The sequence below is a fragment of the Ictidomys tridecemlineatus genome, chromosome 13 (assembly GCF_052094955.1).
Source record: "Ictidomys tridecemlineatus isolate mIctTri1 chromosome 13, mIctTri1.hap1, whole genome shotgun sequence".
NCBI classification, from domain to species: domain Eukaryota; kingdom Metazoa; phylum Chordata; class Mammalia; order Rodentia; family Sciuridae; genus Ictidomys; species Ictidomys tridecemlineatus.
In genome coordinates, this window is record NC_135489.1 from 3,346,194 (window position 1) to 3,370,414 (window position 24,221).

At 47.8% G+C, this 24,221-nt stretch overlaps 1 long non-coding RNA gene across 1 annotated transcript; it reads right to left on the reverse strand.

The window, feature by feature from the left end:
• Positions 1 to 1,740: 1,740 nt before the first annotated feature.
• Positions 1,741 to 22,820, reverse strand: LOC144369746 (uncharacterized). The gene is made up of 2 exons (XR_013429462.1): positions 21,939 to 22,820; positions 1,741 to 8,780 (listed from the first exon to the last, which is right to left on the reverse strand). It is a non-coding gene; the product is annotated as an uncharacterized LOC144369746 (long non-coding RNA).
• Positions 22,821 to 24,221: the final 1,401 nt, after the last annotated feature.

The following is a 24,221-nucleotide window of genomic DNA, read 5'->3' on the forward strand; positions in this document are numbered from 1 at the left end:
ATGTCACTTGGTCAGGCCACTCCACAAGACAGGAGAGAATGGTGAAGAGTTGAAGGTCTGCCAGGCCCACCAGCCCATGCTGTCCAGAATCTTCACCTCTGCATGGGATGTGTATGCATGTTGCAAATAACAAAGATTTACCCAGTTACACACAGAGCATGGATGCTTTGCCAAAATTCCTAGTGCTCTCTATTTTGGACTGATTTGCAAAATTATCATTTGGAATTTGTCTTTGATTTCACCCAGAAATATTGACACATATGCTGTTATGACAAGGCAAAACAGTCATCATGTGTAGTTTTTCATGAATCCAGAAATTAAATTTAACTACATTTGGCTGTGATTCATCCAAAATTTAAAATAAATATGAAAAACATTGTTTTTTTGCAAAGCAAGCTTTCTCAATATACATGCAATTTAGATATTTAATATTGGCATAACTACATCTACATCTATACCTGTGGGCTTTACAGAAACAGGGTTCCTAGAGAATGCATTTCAGTAATAAATAAAATCAGGTTTAAAAATATCATATTAATAAACATTTATCAATTCTTATTAAGCAGAAATGGGAAAAATAGTGTCTCCTCTTATCTTACACAGGCTAGAATATATACATTCAACTACAAGCAGCAGCATTTTTCTTTTTTTTTTTTTTCTCCATGCATATATGCACTTTGGAAGGATCTTGCCATGTTAGATCAGGGTCTCTCGCCTTGGCAGTGTTGACACCAGGGACCATCCTGTGCTCAGGAGCATGAGTAGCAGTGTCCCTGGCCCCCACGCCAGTGGCTAGCCCCACTTTCACTCCCAAAGCACGTCCCTAGATATGGCCCAAGATCCTTTTGCAGGGAGGGGCATTGTTGCTTCTGGCTGAGAAGCACTCTAGAGGAAGCAGGTACAGAATATTGAGCCTGGAACTGAGACATTCAAATTAATAACAAAGAAATTGAAAGAACAAAGAGTAAATTGTCCACCACACTCACCATTTCTCCCCTCAGGGACAGTTTTGAGGGAGCTTCACATCTGTTTCCTTCTCCATGGGCCCTGGCATCTCCACTAGTAGAGGCCCTGACCGGGTTAACCTGCATGAATGACTGCAAATAAGAGTCACTGAATGGACTTTGAGTCATCCAGAATAGCCCACCAGAGGCAGCAAAGCAACTTTAGTATTTTTGAAGAACATTCGGTGGCCCTGGCTCTGTGCCAGCTGTATTGTCCACAAGGAGTGGACAGGCAGGCCTTGCCACTAAGAACTGACCACAGGCAAATTCCACCATGGTGGTGATGGGGTCACATGCCTTGATATGGAGACCACTGTTTCTCTGGACCTCACTTGCACACAGTAGCACTCCATGTATGCAGTTGACCTCCGAATCGTACGCCCATGGATTCAACCAATTACAGATCAAAAATATTCTGTGAAAGAAAGTTGTATCCATGCTGAACACATACAGAATTTTCTTTTGTCTTTATTCCCAAAACAACACAGTGTAGCAACATAGCAACTACTCACTTAGCATTTATACTGAATGAGTATTATGCATGATCTATAGATGATTTTAAAACTATAGCAGGATATGCGTAGGTCATATGAAAATATAAGGGACTTGAGCACCTACAGACTCGGTATCCCCAGGGGTCCTGGAACAAATCCCCCAGGAGACCAAAGATAACTGTTTGTGGAGTGGACCAACAAGTTAATCTTGGAATGTGCAAACAAAAGAGCAAGCGTTAGAATGACAGTGATCATAATGCCATTTTATTGTGACCTGATCCAGCTGCATATGGCCGGACACTGCAGGTGGCCCTCTGGGAAGGGAAAATGCCCAGAGTGTACCAAGGAGGGGAGAAGCAGTGATGAACAGATGCAATACCAATTGAGTGAGCTGCGCCTGGGTGCTTAGAAGAGGGTCATTTTCAACATCTTGAGACCTACCGAACCCCCAGGAATCAGACTTGGTCTGGATCATTCCCAGGTCAGAGTGGGGACATGTGCTAAGCCCCTGGGCCATTCTCGGCATTAGCAGCTTGGCCTTCTTCATGGCTCCATGAGGCTCTTCAAAGATGCATTGCTCTGGTCTTCTTTGAAATTGCAGAGACGGCAGCGACTTCCTGTGTGGTGAGTGAGTGGGTCTCCCGGTGTTCAGACAGATAAATGTTGAAGTTATCACATGCTGCTTATTGAGCACACAGGTTGCCAAATGAGGCCGGCTACTCACTGATTTTGTTAAGCTGTGAGTTCTCGAATTCAATACAGAACATATTGCCTCTTGAAACACAACGCAGAAAGCCATTTTCGTCACACTGATACCATTCTGAATTAACTATTCAGAAGCTGCCTTTTGATGCTGCCTTTCAGACGATGCCCTGGTTTCTGAGCACATCTTAGCTTCTGACCATTACTCATCCTTCAACAGCACTGCTGTTTGCCTCGGTATTTGATTTCCTATTTCGAATGCTGGGAGATGCCCTCACAACTGCAGTGCTTTTCTCAAATCAAAGTTTATTATAGCAGCAGTCTTTTGGGTTCTTGATTTCTACTGTGAATCCCAAAGAACTAGTTAAGCTGAAGACCCCCTTCACTGCAAACCTTGTCCTTTCACTAGCTTGGCCACCAGGAGAGATAATTGGCAGCAATTATGCTGCCTTAGATGGGAGTTGGCAAAGGAGGGGCAAAGGCCAATTAGTTTACAGGGGGTCCTGGAAGAAGCAAGCAGATTACAGGGAGAACTTTTGGGAGGCTGTTTCTAAAGGGTCTGAATCTTTTGAGGATGCTAGTGAGTACCTGTGGACTCCTGGGCTCTGCCGCCTGCACACCTGTGCTGTATCTTGCTCTAGTTTCATTTTCGAGGTCCCCTCATGATTTCTCAGGCTTGGGTACTGCAGGCGCCTGCTTCTGCTGGGCACTAATGTCTTGTTAGAATGATCTTTGCTATTCACCTAGGCAAATGCCCTTTTAAAGGACAAAGCAAACTCTCTCTCAGGGCAATCGGGGGTGAGACGCACCATGGAAAATTCCAGTGCAGGTTTAAAAGAAGCTATTCCTGAATAAGTTCCAGGCTGCCATTTGAATTTATGCCCCTAGGGAAAAGTCGGAGAAATCAGAAAACACAGCTCATTATTATTTGTGTAGATTATGCAAACTTTGCCTTTTAAAAAAAATGACTAAGTTGCAGAGGATCAGGGAAAGAATTTGGACTGTATTTAAGTAAGAAGGATTAGCTAGCAGGATGTTGATTTATAAATGGCAACAACCATTCCTTACATTCTCCACCACAGTCCTGTCTCCTGCACAGTAATTCCCAGTGCTCCCTTTTGAAAGCCCTTGGTACTCAGTTCGCCCAGAGGTATAATGTTTGATAATACAGCTACTGCTTCTGTCACTGCGTTTTGTACAAACGCATTATATGTGGCCCGGAATGGTAAAGATTTATGTATGGGTATGGAAAATAAAAATCAGCATTGATTAAAAGCCCCAGATAGGCCATCCAATACCGCCCAAAGAACATCAGTTATTTTGCATTTTGACGTGGCGATTGATAACTCATAAATGCAAGCAGGGATGACAAATGCGGATGGAAACTGGCTTTGACAAAGACGATAACAGTATCAGTCTCGAGGGGCGATGGAGGTATAAGCAGGAGCTGTTTAAAATATTTAATCATTTTATGAAGGCTGCAAGATGTTGTTTGACCCTGAAGGAGTGTGAATGTCACATGGATCAGAAATTGCCAAGTCTTTGAAGTGAAATAAAAAAATGGTGTTATTATAGATCCTTCTTGACATCCTATCATTTTTGTATAGGATTAAAAATATGTATACAAAGCACCAGATAAAGGACTCCAGCCAGGAAGCCCGGTTGAAGGGAAAGGAAGAGAGCACGCTGCTTGAGAATTTGCACTTCCAAATCCCAAAGCGTTTCTTTTATTTCCTTCCCAATGACCAGAACAGAGCCACTCCTGTAAGGGTGCCTCTGGTTTGGATGAAGGAGGAGTCCCCTCACCTTCTCACCTCCTGACCAGAGGCCACTGCTGGCTCCCGCTTTCCCGTGGGCCCTGGCACTTGGCATCTGTTTATACACGAGAGCCATCCAGGACTGTGCAGCTGTAAATCAGTGTGGGCGTGTTTGCACACCTGTGTGAGGGCTTATCTGGTCCACAGTGAATTGTGATCTTGGTTCTCATCTGCGCTGCTCGAAATCCTCCAGGTGCACCACAGCCGGGGGCTCCTGGGTAGAGAACAGGGCCTCCCTCCGGGCACCTGCCCCCCCAGGGGCACAGCACTGTGCCTCACGCTTCCCTTTAACTGCAGCGTTTCCTTCCTGTTTTCCTCCTCTGTTCCGCCTGTGGCCTGGCCTCAGGGGTGTTTCCTTCAGAACTTAGTCTCCACTTCCCTGGGGGCGTGTGGCCCTTCACAGGGCCACGGTTCTGTTGCTCTGAGGAACTGTTTCCTTGCTGAGCCTCTCTGTAAGAGCCATTTCTGTAGTCTGACCCCCTCTAGGTTCCTGGTGGCTGGAAGTGGCTGATCTTGGCTCAGGGACTCTGCTTCCTGGGGTGGGGGCTGTACCAGCCAGACACCTGCAGCTGGAAGAGGACTTGGGGACACTTTTCCTTTTAGGTTCAAAGGTTCACTTTGTCTCCTCTTGTATTAACAGTTTTCCTACCTCCCTATGACCCGGGTGCAGGGATTGTCCCCAGGCACCTGCCTGCTTGGGCAGAGGTGTCCCCACCCAAGGGAGGACTTCCAGCAATCACTGCCCCTCCCACTGGCCTCTCTCTCGCACAAGCACTCACACACTCATGCAGCTACACACACACACACACACACACACACACACACACACACACACAAAACCAGTCGCTCATACACACTCATTTATGCTCGCTCACAAGCCCTCACACACTCATATAACCAGATGCACACTCATTCACACACACTTAGCCACTCACACACATTTGCCAATACACACACATTCTTCTTCTGTCCACTGCCTCCTCCATCTGCTCACTCCTCCACCCAGCCTCTGCCAGGAACCTGGAGAGAAGCCTGGAGGAAGGAACCAAGTGACACCCATTAGCCAGTTCCTACTGTCCTTAAACCCAGGTGTGCTCAGCCGCTTTGCTAGCAGGAGACATAGGAAACTGGAGTCCTGCGAAGCCCAAGGAAAAGCAGGGAGCTCCTGAGGGCTGGCTCTGGGGCCCTAAGTGTCATAACATGTGCCTAAGAGGAAGGAAGCAGGCAGGACTGGACCACAGAAGAGGAGGCATGCGGCGAGGCAGCAGGAAGCAGATCTGGAGGGAGTTCGCACTGCGACCTGAAGGAGTGAGGAGGTGACCACAAGCCAAGGAATGCAAGAAAAGCCTCGCCAGTCTGGGAAAGCAAAGAGAAAGGACCCTGTGCTCATCATCCAGAGGGAAGCCCTGTCCACACCCGGACTTCAGCTCACAACTCGACGTCCAGAACAGGAGAGGATACATGTCCTCTGTTTTCAGACACCAAGCTTCTGAAAACCTGTAAGGACAACCCGGGAAACAAATTCAGCCACCAGGACTGTGTTCCGTGTCTGAGGACCTGGAACCCGAGCACTCAGTGCATTTTCTCACTTCCAACCTTTCTCCAGTCCCCATTGGGCAGAAGGGTAAGCTAGTGCACCTTGGGGTGGGGAGAAGTGCACCTTGCCACGGCTGCTCCCCTGGGCATGGAGGGCTCCGACGGGATTCCGGTCTGCTGGCAGCCAGCTCCAAGGGCTCCTTCTGACATGCTTTTCCAGAAGCAGCTGTGTGTCCGGACACACCTTATCTCCTCTCATAACCCATCTACGTTGGGCTCCAGCTCAGTGCCACCCACCATGCCACCCCAGCTCAAAACAGCCACCAGCTGCCAAGCCCCAGGGCCCCCAGCCGGGTGTCATAGCCCTTAGCAATAGGAGCTGTGACTTGCAGCTTGGTCCCACCATTCTCCCAGGCAGTCCCTTTTTCTCTCAGGCCTACTTCTGGTCCCTCCAGAAGTCTTGCAGCCAGGGCACACACATCCCCTTGCCTGGAACTTAACATCTATTTGTGAAGATGAAACTCGGACTCTAGGAAGGTTTTGCAGTTATTCGAGTCCACACCAATATCTCCTTCCTCTGAATTCCTATTTTACTTGCTTCTTAGTTTAGAATGCAATTATTCTTTACTGATTTCACATGTCAGTTTTGTCTTCCCTAGCTCGACTGTCAACTTCTAAAGGATGTTAAAGAAAACTAAGAAACGACCCCTGTCCTTATAGGGCTTATGGTTCAACTAGGGAGACAGATCTTCTGAACAGGACACTCATGGGAAGAAGAGGCCATGAGTATCCGGTGCTAAGAACACAGGACTACAAGTGCAAAGAACTCAGTTCTCGCCCTGGTTCCAGGCCTAGGGGAAGCCCTGCTGCCTTGCCAGGTCTTCTTCTCATCATCTGTAACCCTAGACACTTGAGCCAGGTGACCTCTAATTTCTCTGACTTCCTGTGATCCCGAGCTGGCATCTGAATGTGCTTCGAATATGGAGGCACCTTTCCCCCTTGCCCAAGGGCTCTGCCAGGGACTGTGTGAGTCACATTTCCACGTGAGCACCATGCTGCAAGTTATTAATCATCCTGAAAACCTGGGTCGTGTATAATTCAGACCCAGGGAAGCCCTACTTGCCACCAAAGTCTTTGCTGGCACTGGAACTTGAAAGCCGTCCCTGACTTCTGCTACCTTGGCAGAATGCGGCCCCACAATGCCCTCTTATCCAAGGAACTGGAAAATGAGAACCAGAAAGCCAGCATGCACCGTGGCCAGACGTCCAGAGTCTGGCGTGGGCAGAAGAGGAAGTTCAAAACCCAGAGAGAAGCCTGTGAAGCCATAGCTCTCCCTCATCTACCACCAAACTGAACTCTGAACTCCCCACTTCACAATTAGCTTCTAGAGAAAGGTTATGTTCAGAAACTTACTGCTCCTAATACCAAATGCAAGGTGGTGAATAACGAGTTCCTGGAGTGTGTTCTGTCCGTTCAACATCACCATAACAACAACGGGCCTGCCAGTGATATGGGCCACAGCCCACGGAGATACAGAGCAGCTCACATGAAAAGAAGTGTTGTGTGGCTTCCAAGGAGAAGACAGCCCATCATCAGTGACAGTCCCTACAAACTACAACCCACCATTTCCCTAAAGGCCACTGAATGCCTGTTCTGGCCAGAGCAATGAGGAGTAGCAGAGCAGAGTAGACGTGCCGATATTCCCATCCTTACTTCAGGTCTTGCTAAAGAGTTCTCACCTTGACCCCACCTCAGAGCTGCAGGGATGTCTCCCTGACCCATCCACCATGGCAGACAGCTCCGCTGGGCTGAACAAAAAGTGGTGAGCAAACTGGCCAAGACCTCCCCGCATTGCATGGTGATGGACCCTGCAGGTGCCCAGCACTACAGAGCAGCTCTCGGACTACTAGCGTTTTCGTCTTATTAATAAATTACTTTATTATATCAAAGTATTTACATGAAAGCCTCTTATTTAAGAGCAAGATATGTTTAATCAGTAACCCTAACTAGCAACAAGTTGCAGCATTGTCCAACAGAATCTCGGCCAGTCCCCCGACCCATGTGGGAGCCACCAGCCAGCTGGGCCCTCTGAGCACTAGAGTGTTGGTGCTGCAGCTGAGAAACTAATTTCTACCTTGACTGAAGGTGTGTGCATGTAAGTTTAAATTTAAAAAGCGGCATGTGGCTAGCGGCTGCACGTTGGGTGTGCTGACCAGCTTCTCGCTCTTACTTCTGACCTCTTCTTACCACTTGTTTAACAAGCACTTGCTGGGCACTAGCAGCACTGTAGCACAGGGCTACATGTTCAAGAAGGAACAAGGCACAGGCCCTGAAGACAAGAAAAGTGTTCCCGTGGAATCCCAGCAGCCAATTGTGGCACACTGTTGAGGAGATGAAGAGGACACACAGCATGAAAAGAGAGATCCCACCGCTGGTCGAACACCTAGTCTGATCCAGAGGTGCACTCAACATTGTCTCATCTCATCCAGTCCCCACAATAAGCAATGAGACAGGCCTTTTGCAGAAAAAGGTTGGCACTTAGAGTAAACAATGTGACCAAGTTCTGAAGAGACCAAGAGACAACCTCAAAATGAAACAAGACACCCCTTCCCAGAGGAGATGAAACTCAGCCTGATTCTGCAAGGGTTGGGTTCAATTCCAGTCCAGGATTGGGTGTGGGCAAGGGAGAGAAAGGGTGGAGAAGGAGAGGAGGGGGGACTGGGGAAGAGGGAGGGAGGGCAGAGTCACACTGCACGGCTGAGCCTGGAGGGAGGAGCTGGGGAAGGCCTGGGCCAGGCAGGGAGACAGCTGGCTTAGGACCTGGGTTCACAGCCTTCACAGGGAGAATGATGTCCAGTGTTGGAGGGTCCTGCTGGCGTCCTGAGAGGCACGGGGGAACGTGGTGAAGAGAAGGCCTGAAAGGGAGGGATTCGGAGTTGCTAAGGAGCTTGAGTAGACACAGGACTTCCCCAGGAGGGCTGCAGGGCAGAGCCCAGGAGGCAGGAGGCAGGGAACTTGCAGAAGGCTGGCCCAGGGGCTGGAGGGAAGCTGCAGTGGCGGGGGGCCGGTTCCCCGATTCCAGGCCTCTCCAGGCAGCTCCACTGCACCGTTCCTCCTTCCCTTATGCCAAAGACCAGCCAGGAGTCAGGTCCTCCTAGAAATGCCCCCCACAGTGGGCATCTGCAGACTCCCAAGGCATGAGCTGCTGCTGATTTGATCACAAACGCCTACCAGGAGAAAAACAGAAACAAAAACCTCAACAGTCTGTGCTGCAAACCCCATTCAGACCAATTTAGGTGTGATTATTTATGTATGAATTATAAACAGGTACAACTATATTAATTCTACACCTATTATAATCTATACCAAACAGAGTTTAAGATAAGACTGCATAAGTAAGATTTTAAATGATTTTATTTACTAACAAATGAATTTTTTGGTGATTTTTTGACAGTAACCAAAGCGATTGGATATGTTTCATCATCTTGGAAAATCTTTCTTGAGACCCAGCTCTACCCCACCCAAGGGTCCCCAAGGCCCTCCAGAACTACTCTACTAATCCCTGGTGTTTCATTTGCTAATTTTGGTGCTGGGGTCGCTGCCATCCACCGTCCCAAGACCACACTGAAGCAGGCAGTGGCACCCCAGCGCGGCCTCTGGGATCCTTATTTGCTCCTCCGCCTCTGCAAAGGCGGTTTGTGATACTCTGGGCGCTGGACCTGCAGGAGCTGGGAGCCTCTTCCCCAGCTCCACTCTCCTCCAAAGAAGGACTGGTTCTTCACATGTGGGGACTTGGCCGACATTTTCACCAGGCAAACGAGTGAGCCTGGAACCACGGGGAAAATAGCAGACAGTGTTTGTTGCCAAGGATAAAACTCAGTCTTCTGAGTGAAAATCAGAATTATGAAAAGCGTGAACTGCCACCATGAAGCTTGTCAGCTTCCCAAAACTTAAAGACTTCTCTGGTGAGATTGTGTGATATTTAGGAATGTGATATTTTTATAGTGTTTAATGAATTGTGTCAATATTTAGAAGATCTGCATGGATCTGTGGAAAATATTTTTGAAACAATACCAAATGTTACCAAAGCACCGTGGGTGAAGGCAGCCGTTCAAAGTGCAAGAGACCAGTGGATTTCAGCGTTAGTGCACAATCCATCCGTGCCATGGATTCCATGTCATTACCACTTCAGAAACAAGGACTCGCTGAGTTTTGGTGTAGTATCAAAGAAGAAAGTCTACAATTTTCTGAAAGACTATTAAGATATGGCTCCCTTTGGCAAATGCATTTTTTGTGTATGTCAACAAAAATAACATAACACAATAGATTAAATGTAGGAGCAGACCTAGGAACCCAGATCCTATTAAGTCAGACATTAAAGAGATTTACAGAAATGTGAATAATGACACTCTTCCCACTACTGTTTTGTTTTGTTTTGTTTTTTTTGCTTTGGAAGATAAAGCTGTTTTATTAAAAAAAAAAAAAAAGTTACCAGAAACAGAAAGATCTTACACAAATTTATACCAAAAATACCTTCAGATTTTCTGTTTTAATTTCTTATATGGTGCATCCCACAAAATCAGAAGCTCCTAAAGTGACAGGCAAACTTTGAGAACTTGAAGGAGCCCTGGGACCCAGAAGTTTGGGGCCTGCTGATGTAAGCTATTCTGGTAGAATTTAAGGAACTACTCAAGTTCAGCTTCTGTCTATTTTTGTTTGGGCTTGCGTCTGCTGTAGAAGACAGTGATTCACCAAGGGTCGATGTTAACACTTGGGACAAGGTGGCCTTCATCTCTGAGGCAATGCTGCAGATTCGGATCTGCCTCATGCACTTGGTCCTTTTGAATCTCTGGTCCCTTTCTGCTGGCAGAAGCGGCTTCCTGGGTTGGCTGTTTCCCATCAACGTGTGCGGGCATCGTTAGCATCACCATCAGCTGCAGTTTCCTTGTGGGAATTTATTAAGCCACTAGTCTATTTCATGAGGATAAGTTTTGTCAAATCTAGAAAACCTGATTTATAAAGCCACCTACTACTGTGCACACATGAACTGCGTTCCTCTGGCTGCCGCTGCAGGTGAACCCCTGGTCTCCTCTGGCCCCAGCCCACCTGGTAGACTCCATGCGTTGCTGGTCCACTGGTCTCTCTTGCACTTTGAATGGCTACCTTCACCCACCACCCAGAGAATGCTTTCCCTGAGGAGGGTGACATTGGCAGACAGTGGGTAGCTGTCCTGAAGGGGGTTCCTTGGTGTCCTTTGGTATCTGGTTTTATAATGAACACATTGTGACTTTTCCTCTATACTAATAGTCATCCAAATAGCTCGTGGTTCATTGGAATCCTGTTCCTGAGGACAAAACGAGGCACTGGCCTTGCCCTACAGCGTACCTCAGGGAGAAACCACCTCTACCATGACCAGGAGGCACCGAGAGTCTTTGGGGCTTCGCTGGCCCCTGCGTTTGTCAAGGGCACATGCAGAGGTGAAGTGGAGCCCGTGGGCCAAAGAGGGCCATCTACTCAGTGTCCTCCCCTCTGGACCTCACGCTGCCTGGGGACAGCCATAATGTCACTTCTAAAGTCATTGGGAAAGGCCTGCTCACTCCTTCCAGGGCTTCCAGAGTGGCACTGAACTCTGCTCTTTCCGGAAGCACACGGCATCCATTACTAAAGCATCATCCACGCTCCAAAGAGGCACTTGAGAGACCCAGCTGTGGTGCCTGTCGGGTGGCATGATGCTTTTTCACCGTTTTTGACTTGAGTGAACCAAAAGCAAAGGGCATTTGGAAGTGCAGCACTGGACAATCTGGAAGATTAAAGAGCTCCCGCATGGCCTGGCTTTGGAGCCTTAAATCATCTGGGTTCCAGTGGTACTTTTCTTGTGGGGAGGAGTGGCCAAGGGAGTGGATTATCTCATGGCATTTGTCCTGACTCTGTCTATCAAACCATGCAATTAGCAGCAGTACAAACAGCATGTCCTCCACCAAAAGAAAGCATGAATCCATTTTAGAGGATTTACCGGCAAGGCTTTCCGGGAGGAGCTTTCTAGATACATCAGAAGACAACATGCAAATTACTTTGCAATTAACAAGGTGTGGACTTTTATCTCCTCAGGGCCCGGTCCCCCACCCCTCCTCCTCTCCCCTGCCCAGGACTTCCGGTCAATGTCCTTATAACTAGATCAGAGACAATGTGTACTTATACAGCAGAAAAATCTGTTAGAGGATAGCTGGCGTTGCTTAGATTGTGCTGATTTACAAAGATAAGAGATCCCTACACACAGAAAAAAAAAAATACCTTTTTTTGCGTAACAGCAAACAACCTCCCCCAAAGTCAACTCCTTTTTCTGAAAGTCATTGGGAGTTTTCTAATCTCTGAGTCATTAGATAACAGATAGAACTCCACACTTAGTGGTTTCAAATGTTTATGGTCTGCAATTCATTCTTAATGAGCTCTCTCCATGTCTTTATTCTTCCTCGCACCCTCCTGCTGGGAAGTGTCTTTCTCTGCCCTGCCTTTTGTTAATGATTCCACAATCATTTCAGAGCCATTTCTCCTGCCTTATGTAATTCTGACACTGCGGAAGAGCCCAGCTCACTGCCTCGCAGTTGGAAATGTAACCTTTAATGTATTAATTTCTCTTGCTCAAAACAATTTAACCTCTGTCTTGGTTTTGTGATTGCTAAGTGTTCCAATTAAATGCCTCTTTCATTTTTTGTCCTGGAGGGCTCGCTCCCACCAGATCCTGGTGGACTCTGCCTACCTCGCTGGGATGAACACGCTAGGCTCCCTCATGCGCTCACCATCAATCCATTATCTCTCTCACGAGTGCCTGTCACGTTTTCAAGACACCTCCCTCCCAAAAAAGATTAATTAAAATAGCTTGAAGTGCGAGGCAGCCTCCTGTGTGAGAAACAAACGGAGCTCAGAAGATGGGGTGTCCGGAAGATGGTCCTCCCCACGTGGCCACTCCGAAGCGGCTCCGTAAGTAGGATGGGGCGCAGGGGCCCTTCCGCGCACATCAGGAGCTGCATCAGGAGCGCCCCATGCCAGCCCGCGTGAGGCGGGGAATTAATCACAGCAGCAAAATGTCTCTGGACACTTGGCTTCTGAATTTCACCACCTGCCTCCAAGAGAAGCAGGCCCAGCAAGATGGAAGGCTATCCGAGCAGGCCTGAGCACAGGCTGGGGCGCCTGAGCTGGTCGCCCTCAGCCCAGACACGCACATCAACTGAAACCAAACCAAGGACAGCTGTGGATGCCTGCTCAGCCCAGCACGTGGGGTTGGCCTCTGTCCTGCAGGGTGAGCCCCGTCCCTGCCCAGGCAGGGCACTCCCTCCTGTGCGGGGCCTTCTCTTCCAATTGTCCTTTGTTTAGGCACCAAAGAATCTCCTTCCTTAAAAAGTCTCTGTTTCCTCTGGTAGAGGATTGGGAAGTGTGGCAGTCTCTGAGAACTGAGGGGTTGGGCCGTGTGGACCCTCTAAGCCAACCTGAAAATGTGCCTAGAGAACAACTCAGATTCATATAGAAGAAAACTGCAGTTAAGCATCTTGTGGTCTGATCAGAAACTCTCTCCAAGGCAGCCATGCTTGGAGACCTCCGAGGGCCAGCAGCTGTCCTGCCCTCTCTAATTTGCATTCAGAACAGGTATTTACATACACCCATTAATTCCATCCCATCACCTGGCCTGTGGCGGATCCGCCTTAAGCAGGGGCACAGGCTGACCACGGGCCAGAGGTGGTGGGTCTGAGACAGTCAGGCCGACTTGGCTGCCCCTCTCTCTCATGGGGTCAATAAATGGACAGTTTGGGCAAAGATGAAAATACCATGTATAGGGCACCATATGACCAACTAACTGATCATTTCTTAATTTATGCAAATTGTGTCTGCATAGTCCAAATCTTCCTTGTCTATTTCAATACCGATCACGTTCCTTCCCTGGGAAACACACTAGTCTCCTTTGCTAAAGGAAAAAGAAATGGAAGACCAGGCCCTCCCAAAGCAAAGAAGGAATTCGCTAAGCTTTCTGAAATTCTGAAAAGGACCTGTCCAAAGCTTCTCTAAAGCTGTGTTCCTTTGCTGAGCACTCCTTCAGCCTCTGTCTGGGTTTATCCTAGCATTCTGAAAGTACAAGTGAAAATCTTCAAGAAGAAATCCACTGTCTGGTGGAAGACTGGATCACCAAAATAGTAATGTCCACATTTTCAGAGTCTAATTAAAATGCATGAAAGTAATGTATTTAAAATAATCAGCAGGAGCATTTTTCAGTAGTTCCAAAGTTTTCACAAGTCTGGATTCTCTTTAACCAGCGTCAGTGGACTATGGCTTATTCCTGGGGGGAAAAATGACTTCTCCTTAACTACTAGTTACAGGAAATGCAAGAGATAGAAGAATAGGCTGAGCTACACATAGGGATGCAGCAGGCAGAACCAAGGAGTGGGAGACTCCTCAGGATCAATTGCCTGTTTCTTCAAGAGATCCGTGACAGGGAAACAGAGGCAGGGAAACCTACAGTTAAGACCTGAAGAGGCATCGCCAGATGCAATGTGTGGGCCATTTTTTGATGTGAATTAAAAAAAAAAATAGACAGCTATGGGCCATCCCAGAACAGCCCAGAACACGGCTGTATTCTCAGTGATTTTAAGAAACTGTTTTCAAGCTCAAGTGGTACTTATACCATTGTGCTTATATTTTTGTTTGTCTTAAGGGCCATTAATGTTACATGTTTGATGGTAGGGAAAAATGAAATCTTTATGGATGAAATGCAATCTCTGGGATTTGACTCCAAATAATCCACTGGGGGAGGGAGAAGATGACCAGCTATGACCAGGAGGTGGTCATCCATGTAGCTGGGCAGCAGTGCCTAGGGTTTACCAGAGTTCTCTGTACTCTTGCATGGGCTTAAATGTTCTATAATAAGTGTGTTCGTAAAGGTCAGTGTGAGTCCTTCTCTGTGGCCATCTTGGTCTTATCGTGAAGAACCAAAGCCCTTCTCTGAGCTGCTGGAGGGGCCTTTGCTAAGAGGACCCAGTGTCCCATAGTGATGATTCTCCTTCCCAGCAGGAGCCCGGGCAAGCCCCAAGGCCTCTGGGGCAGGTGAGTCACACTGGCCTGGCCGTCCATGCTGGAGTCCCCTCATTTCTTGGGAGGGGCTGGAGTTGACCCCCACAGCCTCCTGCTCAGGGCCTCTGCTGCATGGACATATGCTGGGTTAGGAGAGGTCCCTGTTCTAGAAGAAGAACCCATTCCTGCATGTGGAACTACTGACTTCTTTTATCTCACAGCATGTTTCCTTGTTTTTTAAAAACGTCTTTGTTTCCTTGGGATATGCATGTTGCAGAAAATCAACAAAAACACAAACAGGACAAAAGAGGAGAAAATAAAACTATAATCTCACCCACATTTTTAAAAGTATGAAAAATATCTATGATTTCCTCACTAAATAACTCTCATATGGCTTAAAAAATTCTTTCATGCTTTCCATTCCAGAATTAGGTTAAAATGAGTTGAAAATTCTAGCACCTCTCCTACTTGCAAAGAAATTTAAAAGGAAACCAGACCATTTTGTTTTATTTATCTTTTTAAAAGAGTTCTCTTATTTTAAAAGCAAATGAAAATATCTTTTAATGGCAAAAGAGTTTTGAATGCTGAAGGAAGCAGATGCCCCTGCTCGGTGCTCCAGGACACCCCAGCTGGAGTGCTGTCCCAGGCCTGGGTGGGAGACAGAGGAAACTCACATTCTTATTTGTTATTTGCCGGGCTGCCTCGCCTGGCTCCATCTCACTCCGTCACTCCGTCAGTCTCCCCTTTTGCTGGGTGCACTAATAACTAATCACGGCAGCAATTGCCATGTGACAGATATGGCACAAATGAGGACTGGATTATACATGTCTGTAATGATGGGTTGGGGGCCAGGAGCTGCCCTCTGAAGATCCTGAACAATCTTTCCAGCAAGCCCTATCACGCCTTCCTCCGACGTATCTATTTCGGAAACCAAAACCATCACGTTTTCCCCAGGAGGATGGACTGTCGGGCCTAGTTCTGAATTCGCGCTCAGGGGACATCTCTGTCCCTTTCTCACATCAACCTAGTTGTTTAGAAGGTACCTGGTTCTTGTCAACCAGTTCATTCTTTCCTTTCCTTCATGAAAAACCCTCATTTTGATCCTTGAATTTCACATATTTTTCGCAACAGGGGAGGAACAGAGTCCCTTGACCTTGGATCGAGTTCAAGAGGGGGCTTTCTTTCCCAGGACTTCGTCCCAGGAGTGGCCATTGCCTATGAGGATGGTTGGGGGGCCTGACTGGCACCGTGCACCAACCAGGCGAGCGGGCTCTCCACTCGGCCACCCTTCACCCTCACCACGTTTTACCTCTGCTCAGCAGGTTCACAATCAGTCTTTCGTGCCATCAAACAGTCTTTTTGACAACAATTTGCTCAGCCCACGAGGAGCCAGGGCTGTGACAGTGGAGCATCGGCGGAGTACCAGGAGGAAGAAGAAGACCTGCCACGGGTGAGGGAACGGCTTCTTCCTCATCGGGTCCGGGCAGCATCCGCACGAGTGCTTGCTTGTTTGCTTGGTTTTTTTTTTGAGATGGAGTCTCTCTAAGTTGCCCTGCTGGCCTCAGACCCTCCTGCCTCGTGCTCCCAAGGAGCTGGGTTCCGGGCACGAACACGGCGCCGGTCCACACTGTCCACTTGTGAAGAACAGCAGAGATGCGCACCAAGTTCACCGGGGCTTTTATTGACATAGGGAAGTCGCCTGTGCCCTCTGAAGCTTGTGGCCACCGCCCGGGGACTTGGCTCCCAGCCCCACATCACAGCCATGCTCTCTGGGCAAGCAGATGGCGGTGGCCCATGGGGCCCATGAAACTGCAGTGTCTGCCCACAAGAGGCATGACCAAAATGTGTCTTCAGACCCCAGGGCAGAAACGAGGCTGAACTGAGAATGAGGACAGATCCTCCCTTGTTCCTACTCTAAGAGTGAGGATTCGGGCGGCAGTCTGCACCCCTTTCCCACAAACTTCAAAAGGAAATGTGGCCCCCATGGATCCCAAACAACTGAACAGCAGAGGCGGTCTTGGCCTGGACCGTGGCCCAGGGCTGCCAACTTCTGAAACAAAGTGGAGGACAGGCCTGGCCGGCTGGGCCTCGGCCTCCCAGGAACCTGGCGCGGTGCAGGGGTTTGACCACACTCTTTCCTTCCCCACCCGCCCCAGCCCTGCTTCCCCGCTCACAGGCAGACCCCGGGCAGAACACAGGGCAGCTGCCCGGCCAGCGCTCCGCCCCTGTCCAGAGGGCTTCTCATCATCCTCAAGGACCCCACAGGTTCCCCCGAGATGGCCTGTCCCCTCACTGCTCTTGTCTCCACTTCCCGTGAGGGGGAAGGCTTATTTGTGGCAACGTGGAATAAAACGATCCGGAGCGCTGTTTCTTCTCCATCCCAAGTCACTGGGCACCCACAGCTCTCGCGTGTTCCGGGCCGGGGGATCTTTGCCTCAGGATAGATTCACAGATCAGCTTTCTGCTCAGTGGGTACTTGGAGGGCTGCACCTCCAGGAAGACACATTTTGAAAAGAGAGAAGGAAGCTCATGAAGCAGAGCCTCTTTAAATCTGTGCTCGCGGTCAGTTGTGGTGATGAGGACCACAAGTTCCAGACCAGGCTGGGCGACGTCGTGAGACTGTCTCAAAATAAAAAATCAAAAGGGTCGAGTGACCCTGGGTTCAATCCCCAATACCAAAAAGCACGAAACAGTGTTCGTGTTTACAGGTGATATTTGGTTCATTTTCATTGAGTTAAACGCATCTGTGTGACTGTGACCTAACACTGTGTCATTTCTTCTTTGTTTCTGGGTGACTCTCACTGATAGCCATGGGGATTCTGCGACACTGGAACCAGGTTCCGACGTCGCCTCTTCTGAGGAGTTTCCCCCTGGAACTCACGCAGGTCTCTTGCCTTGGCCTCCATGCACCAGAGAGACCACAGACCTGGCCTCGGAAGTCCCTGCCCCGGACCACTTCAGGGGCCATTTAGTCAAGAGGTTGCATACAGCAGGTGTATCCCCCAGCCCAGTTCTGCTAACCATGACCCAAAAGGCAAAGGAAAACAGAGGCCCTGGCACCATCCAGGGTGATGTCTGTCCTTGGGACCTTGACTGAACCAACACAAATGTTGGGGTCCACTCAGGGACCTCTGGGGACAGCAACACAGGGCCTGCTGAGCCAGACACCAGGCCTGAGTCTTGCAATGTCTGTGTGGCTATTATGCTCAGCAGCTTTGCGGATGCTAGAGAGCTGGGAAAAGTGTCCAGGCCCAAATAATAGAGAATAATTAGAAATTCTTGCCTCATGTAGCCACAGTTTTAGCATCTAATAATTATTGTTGCAAATGCAAATACTAGTCCCTGGGACTCCTTATGCATTTGAATCAATCTCTTAAAAACAATTGCGGGCTCCAGATGAAAAACAATTTCTCAACAGCTGGAGAACATTTGCAGAAGGCAACTTTTAAAGAACAGAGCCAGAAAGAAAGGCAGAGATAGACACAAAAGTAATCATCAGCCGCCGTTGTCTAGAGAGGTCTGAAATCTTCAGATGGTGTGCTATTAATTACCACACCTACAGCTATGCTCACCGCGAAGCCGCAGTTAAACCAGCAAGTTGAGTCGGAAGAGCATTTTGTGTTGTCAGCACAGTTAATCAAAAATTACCCTACCTTTTACTTTATTCAAAAAAAGAAAGAAAGAAAGAAATATCTTTTTAAAGTATTGGCATCTTCCTACTGAGCTTTTAGGATGAAAAATGGAGTGGAGAAAATCAAGGAGGTACTAGGGGAATATGGCTCTGTCTTGGGTATAATACGACTCAGCAGGGGAAATGAGGAGGACTTTGACTCACCGCGCTGTGGAACAGTTGTTAGGGGCACCAAAGAGGAACAGGGCAAAGACCAAGGGCCGATGAGAAGGCGGAGTGCCTGCACTTAGCCTTTGGCATAGGTAATTGATTCAAAATTATTATTTTGTGCCCAAAGCCCCCACATGAATTCTAGCCAAGTCCTGACTTACTTTTAAATTAAATATCCATGTTTTGGGTCTTCATCAGACTTGTTTTGCCATAGTCATTTAGGTTCAAGTTCAATATGAAAGATTTGATTTTTGATGAAGTAATAACAATGATAGCAATAATAACAACAATAGTAGCTAGCACTTTATAGCACACAGGACATGCCAGGCATGATTACAGATGCTTCCACTTATTTAATCCTCATATCTCAAGAGGAAAATACTATCATTATTCCATTTCACAGATGAGGAAACCGAGGTATAGAGTCCCACATCACTTGCTCAAGGTCTCTGGTTACTAAATGGTAGAGTATTTTTCAGCCTGGAGTTCTGACTATAGTAATTATACTCTGCAATAAACTCTGCAAAAACTTTCTGCTAATACTAAAATTATCCTAGAGTATGCTCTACCTTTGGTTGAAATAGTAGTCACCAAGTGCAATGCACATACTCCAACAAGATAATCCATTGGGTTGCCCAAGTGCCAAGAACGCAGGGCAAGTTGGCAAATTGTCACGTTTCACTGTGGCCAGCTAAGTGGATTTAGAGACAGTATTATTTAGCTTTGACCTCATAAAATGGGGAGGTGGCTTAGGAAAGATTGATGACAGAGACCGAGGGGCTTGATAGCACTAATAATGCAAAAGCAAGCAACACGCCAGCCGTGGTGGCCGTGCTCTGCTCAGTCAAACCACAAAGCGGAAGTAAAGAGACAATGACCACCTCCCAGTGTTCTTGAGATGCTAGTTAATGGTGGTGGGAAGCCATTATAACTAACAGGACACCTGGCAACCAAGCATCCAGAAGGAGGAGGCAATGAACACGTGCTGAAAGCAAACAACAAACAGAGCAGAACAACTTTTGTATCATTAATAGAATAAATAGTTTGAAATATTTTATTTCACCCTCCTGTAGTTGTTTTAATTTCCATATCTGTTATCTAATAGCTTTATAATTAATGTTAATGCATGTGTCTCTTTTATGAAATCATAAACATTCATGACAGGATCGTGGACTCAGAAAGTTTGTCTGGGTGCACCATGCTGGAGTTTAGGCCACATGGGGCCACTCTCAGGTAACCATGGTGACACTAATCCCGGGCCAAACTTTTGGCTGAAGCTTAGCAACCCAACAGGGAGGCAGGAAGGAGTCACCCTGCATCTCCACCCACCAGTGCTCTAAGGCCCACAGCCCAAAGCAGGCCCGTGTGTCGGCGGTGAACGGTGCCGTCTTGTGCTCCACACCACCAGAGCACTTTTATCCAAAGAAACACAAATAACTGCTTCTGCGAGTTGATCCTATTACCCCTCGTATGGAAAGCTAAGCAAGTGACTATAAATTGTCTGAGGTCACAGAATTTTCAACATGTAATGTTCAAAACCAGATTTACAAAGCCAGTTGTCATCCTTCCAAAACTATCAGGAGAGAAAAATTATGTGCTCCTTTATATGAGGAATTAAAATGCCAGAAACACAAAAGAGTGGCACCGGAGAACACAACCGCGTTCTGATTCTGAAGGGCATGGATTTGGATAAGCTCCGTGAGGAGAGGGCACAGGAAGGGAGTCCAGGAGGAACCCCAACAGCACAGCCACGTGGGTGCCACCTTTGCCCACGCGGATCTCCCCTGGTGGGGCCTCCCCTTCACTCTGCTCAGAATGAGACATGTACAGTAGCATGATTTCCCAGCTGTCACTGCAAAGGACTCGAACAATATTTCATGTCTCTCAAAAATTTGGTCAGGTAGATGTTGAATGCTAAGGATTTAGAGCTATTTCCCTGGCTTTGCATTTTGTATTTTAAATCATTAACATGAACAAAGTAAGAAGCAAAACAGAAATACCCATTTCGTGAGTGTGAAGACAGTTAACCTTTAAACAGATGGGTAATCCCAGACAGCTCTGTAAAATTAATAGAGCTTAAACCTGAAGTCTCAGAGCTGCAGAATACGTCTTGGGAGACCATGATTTTGAGATCGTCATAAATCAACTTTTTTCTCATCAGTCCCTCATGCATACGCTGGCTCCTACGACTGCCAGGTTATGAATATGTATATCGTGACAGGCCAGCTGACCCAGTGCCCTGGTCCCGAGGTCTGTTGGCATTTCCTCTGCCTCCCAGCTCACGCTGTCGGAAGCCAACACCATAGCGAAGTTGCAGCTGGACTCTGGATGCTGAACCAACAGGGGCACTCCAATTCCTGCCCACCCCTTGAGGACCCTCACACAAGCCCCCAGGCTTTTATTTGTAAACCTTTGCTTATTAAATCAAGGGAGATATGGGAGACTGTGCTGTGCTTCTCCAAGGTCAGATGGGTACAGATCTCACAAGGGCACCACAGCAATGGGCAAGGTTCTGACTGCCCTAACCTGAGGGGTGAGGGTCGGGGGGTTGCTGCCTTATTGCCCACAAAGGGCACACTGGGCCAGTTTCCAGAAGAGGATACACACAGGAAGGAAGAAAAGGACCAGCCGACATTTTCATGTTCAACTATTTAAGTAGGTGTTTGAAGGCCTTTACTTTATAAAGAGTTGGATTAAATTTTAAATGTGGCCACAAACCCTACAAGAACATGGATTTAAATAGAATTAAAGCCAAAAGCATGATGCTACTGAGCTGCCAGGATCAGCTAGGCCAGTCCTGAGAGATACTTCCAGGAGCAATGCGAAGCCATGGTCTGTGGGACAAACACAGCCTGGAACAGGTCACTCTGGCCTGACTCCTCCAGGGCCACAGCCCACCATGAAGAGGCAGCTTAAGCCCAGGGTCCTCCTACTTATAAAAGTGTTGCTGACTTTTTGTGCTGGTGTGTAGAGGAATTTCACATTCTTTCTCCTGCATAATCAGGAATACAAAAAAAATACCATGGAAATAAGATCTTAGCCTACGTCGTTAAACCTGAGGGTAATAATCCTGCCAAGCCTAACAAACAGCATTTTGTTCCTGCAACGCAATCCCTACCCAGGAGTATTCTCTCTTCCACTCAAGAGGAGCCCTGAAAAGTTCCTAATGCACACACTTGCAGCTGCTTACCATGGGAGAAGTTGATTCAGCAGCATTGCTACAACCATCAGGATTTCAAGAAGCCTGAAGAATTCCACAGGGACCTGAGCAGAAGGGTGCGCTGTGGTGCGAGGTCCCCGTACCAGAGACCTGCCACCACAGTCCACATGCAGGGGAGCAGGCCAGCCAACGTTTCCAGCCTGGGCCCCTCCAGCGCGGCCAGCTCCCAGGGAGTGCTCACATAGGTTAGTGTCCAGGCTGTAACCTTTAGCTCTGGATCCTCTTCATTATTTTGTAGATGGATAATTGTGGAAGGGAGACCATTACCTTTGTATAGACTGGAGAGTCGGCCTGCCTCCCACTGGCCCATTCTGCTCGAGCTTTCTCACCCTGGGCTGCCTGCCCTGTTTGGAAAGAAAGAAAAGATGCTGCTGCTTCAGGAGGTGGGAGGAAGTGGGCACTGTCCCCACAGACTCCAGGAGGCGGGGATGCAGGACTCAGGCCCAGCCACGGTGTCAGCACATGCACCTTGGCCCCAGGAGGCGCCGTCATAGAACCATTGAGAGTAACGTCCCACGTCTGGAAGCAGAAAGGGTGCCTCAGGATTTCCTATCTTCTGTGTAACTGCTCTGTATGTTTGGAACATCCCATGGTTGACCTGTTTCTTCTGCTAATGATTAAAGTCCAGTTCAATGGATGGATCCATCAGTCTCAGATAAACAGCCACCCCACCCTGAACTGTTTTCTTAAGATTTATTAATTCACCTGTTAGATTCTGACTTGGACCCTCTCCATGAGTTTTTTTCTCTTCCTTTTATTTTCTCCCTTCCTAAAGAGAGAGCAGACTCAGTCCAACTTCCTATGGCCCAGAAGATTAAACGGACCCTCTACCAACTGCCTTGTGATATGTCTGTGTCCCCACCAGGCAGGAGCCACCCCCATGGCCATGCAGTCCACCTGCCCAAGAGCACTGCACTCACAAGTGTTTTCACCCTTCAGCACTTCCCATCCTTCAGTAATGGAAACGCCCACTGCCCGTGGACCAAGGAAGGGCAATATCTGTGTTTGTGGCCCAGGGACTAGTAGAAGCCACTTTGGCTTAGGCCACCACAGGGTCACGCGATTGCTGAGAAAGCCACTTGTGTGCTTCTATGGAGTGCCAGAGAGTCCACAACAGAAGTCAGCTCCCTGGGGCCTCTGCCGGCCCCTGGTTCCCAGGAGAATGGGGAACCAAGGTGAGCTCAATGGCAGAGACAAAAGGAAGCCTGGACTCTCTGGGAATTTTGTGCATCAAAACAGTATCTTGAGCTACACAAAACACCCTCCACCAGCACTGGCTCACCCCCAAGGCTTAGCAAAGAGATCCCAGGAAAGGTAGGGACAGGCTTCCACCATGCACCAGCTGGAGTGTCCTAAATAAGATGTCTCCAAGGAATGCAGCTCACTGTCCCTTGTCTGCTTCTGTCCCTGACACACCCTGCTGGAGCACCACTGCTCACTCAGGATGTATGTGGTGAGCGGGGCCAGGGGCCAGGGCTAGCTCACAACAGAGTGATAAAGATCACAAACCTCACAGGAAAACATGGATCTCACGGCTCCATAATCCCATTAAAATAAATGATTAACAAGTGTTCAACATCTTTAGTAATTAGAGAAATGCAAATCAAAAGTACTCTAAGATTTTATCTCACCCCAGTCAGAATGGCAGTTATCAAGAATACAAGCAATAATAAGTGTTGGAGAGGATGTGGGGGAAAAAGGCACACTCATACATTGCTGGTGGGACTGCAAATTGGTGCAACCACTTTGGAAAGCAGTATGGAGATTACTCAGAAAACTTGGAATGGAACCATTTGACACAGCTATCCCACTCCTTGGTTTATACCCAAAGGACTTAAAATCAGCATACTATAGTGACATAGCTATACCAATGTTTATAGCAGCTGAATTCAGAATAGCTCACCTGCTGAACCAACCTAGATGCCCATCAATAGATGAATGGATAAAGAAACTATGGTATAGATACACAATGGAATGTTACCTAGCAGTAAAAGAGAATAAAATTATGGAATTTCCAGGTAAATGAATGAAGTTGGAAAATATTATGCTAAGTGAAGTAAGCCAGTCCCCAAAACTAAAGGCCAAATGTTTTCTCTAATTAGTAGATGTTGATCTGTGATGGGGAGGGGCATGGAAAGAATGGAGGAACTTTGGATTGGGCAAAGGAGGGGGGAGGGGTTTTGGGGGTAGAAAAGATGGTGGAACTAGATGACATCGTTACTCTAGGTATGTGTATGATTGCACGAATGGTGTGTCTCTACACCGTGTACAACCAGAGAATTGAAATGTTGCGCTCTATTTGTGTTTGATGAATTGAAATGCATTCTGCCGTCACGTACAACTAAGTAGGACAAATAAAAAAAGAAAAAAGAAATAAATGATCACTCAAATTGTGTTGCTGCTAAAACTGGAACATGAGCTCCTGCCTTCCGGGAGCGCCCTTCACCACCGACCCTCCCTTGCCCTGAGCTGCCTGCCCTGGCCCAGCCTGTACCCTCTTGCAGGTCGCCTGGCTCCTACCTCCACCCGGCAGAATGCTCCGTTCCGCTC